The sequence below is a fragment of the Wasmannia auropunctata genome, unplaced genomic scaffold (assembly GCF_000956235.1).
Source record: "Wasmannia auropunctata unplaced genomic scaffold, wasmannia.A_1.0 LD336092.1, whole genome shotgun sequence".
Classification (NCBI taxonomy): Eukaryota; Metazoa; Arthropoda; class Insecta; order Hymenoptera; family Formicidae; genus Wasmannia; species Wasmannia auropunctata.
Window position 1 is genome coordinate 547278 of NW_012026798.1, and position 2245 is coordinate 549522.

General features: G+C 28.9%; 1 protein-coding gene across 1 annotated transcript in view; it reads right to left on the reverse strand.

The window, feature by feature from the left end:
• Window positions 1-2245, reverse strand: part of LOC105447781 — an 11558-nt gene that overhangs the window by 4854 nt on the left and 4459 nt on the right. The window lies entirely within an intron of this gene.

A 2245-nucleotide genomic window follows, 5' to 3' on the forward strand; every position in this document is an offset into this window, starting at 1 on the left:
AATATGTTTATAGGGAGCAAATCTAAAATCGCGAAGAATTAGACGATAGAATTACCGAAGCCATTGCAACAGTAACATCGGACATGATTAGAAATGCAATAATGAGTCTTTCTCGACGCGCAAGATTATGCATCCAATGCTAATGGTGGTCATTTCGAACATTCTTTTATTAAGTTTTTTTAATATTCAATATTTGTTAGTAACCATTAATAATGTTATGTTGTTATAATTAATATTTGTTAATGTAAAAATTAACTATTAATTTAATATTTAACATTTAAATATAAATTTATTGTTTATGTTTAAGTGTAAAACTAATAATTAATAAAAAAAATTATTAGTCTATTAATGTAATTATAGTCTTGTAATGTGTGTATTTAGTGTAATACATATTAAAGACGATACAAGTTAAATTAAACTTTAAAAGAATACAAAATTTAAAAATCTATTAATTCTTATATTTTCAATTAATAATAATTACCGTTAATTTGATATAAACGCATTTGGATTAAATAGGTTAATTTGACAAATTTCAGTTTTATTGTATTAACATATTCAGTTTTTTCATATTAAAAATGGTTTTTCTATCGGTATTATAAAAATGTTCACCATACTAGGTAAATGAACATATGGTTATAAATTCATTTTGACGTAATATCGATCATAATTGTATTTCTTTAATATTTTTCGATATTAATTAATTATTTAGTGTACAAATAGATTTCGTATAAAAGAAAAAGAAATTTCTTAGGAAAAATAATGATAATCTCGGTTGTTAAGAGAGCCCTCGTAGCACCTCTAGCATTTGTCATATCATCATGCCTGAGCGCGCGAAATTTCAGCTTTGTGATTAGCCTACTTTAATCGTTACTAATTTTTATTTAATTAAAACTATTATTGCCTCGACATTTTCGTATTAGGATTTTTGTCTTAGAATATTTTAAAGAATCCGCACTTAAAAGGAAATTCGCGAGTTTTGGGACACCCTGTATACATACATAGAAGTAATTTTATTTACACGTGTATTTCTTGCAAATGTATAATATATTTATTTTTATATGTACATAATAAGACATTTATTGTAATAATTGACAATAAATAAACATTAATTGACGAAAATTCTTTTAATAACATGAAATGATTCTTTTTTTAAACATTTAATTGCTTGTATTCATTTACAATTCTTGTGCTGACTGTTAATATTAAAAAATTTTTTTTACTGATTTAACAAAACACTGAAGTAAAATTGTTGCGAAATTAAAATCTTTTTCAAACCAAGCGAAGAATAAGACAAGATTCTACCATTCTACCATTTATTTGCAAAAGTTCTTTAAGCTTTGTCTCTTTTAATGTCTTTAACAAACTATAAGCTTATAATTTTGTTTGTCTTACTGTTTCCTAAACCACAAATAAATTGCAGCAGCACGTAGTCATATGTATCATTAAAATTTTTAATCGTATGTCATTACAAGGAACAAAGTAGACGTGAAACAATCCAACGATTTAATGTTCTTACTCTTTTCTTTCATTTGATCGATGACAGTATTTCTGAATATGACATGGTTCCAGTTGTCACTAGAGTATTACCCCTAGGGGTACTGACGGGAATATTATCTTGAATATATCGGATTCCATATTAATTTCTCTTAGTATTATTATAGTTCCTTTTTTGCACGTTAGCATAAATCTGACAGAATTTTTCTTTAATTTGACTTCTTTAAATAGTATTAATCTCTTGTTACGTCCAATCCCCGGGAAATGATTTATCGTTAGAGAAAGGAAAAATCAAAGAGAATCCCGTTTAGAAACAAGGCTGGATCCGAGAAGGAGGGGGATACGGAAGAACGTAAGCAGATAGCCTGTCTTGCAGATAGACGCGGTGGCATATGTGCGAGTCGAAGGCGCTTTAACCGGGCTTGACAGACGAGTCAACGTTCTAAAGGGACGATATTACTCGATCTCAAGCCAGCGCGATCATTGGTCCTGTTTTGGTCAAGGAACTTAATCCTTTTGACTCAGGATCGGACCTGTGCGATTTTCTGCAGGGAAGGAGGAAGTGAAAGAGGGTGAAGTCGTTTAATGAATTATAGAGAGGTTAAGAATTAATTGATACGATTAAATTTATTTTTAACTACGTTTACAATGCTCATAGTATGTGAACAAGAGAGACTTACTACATTTATCATTTCTATTATTACGAGTCGAAAGATCTAGCGCTGTGGATTATAGGATACTAATAATTAAC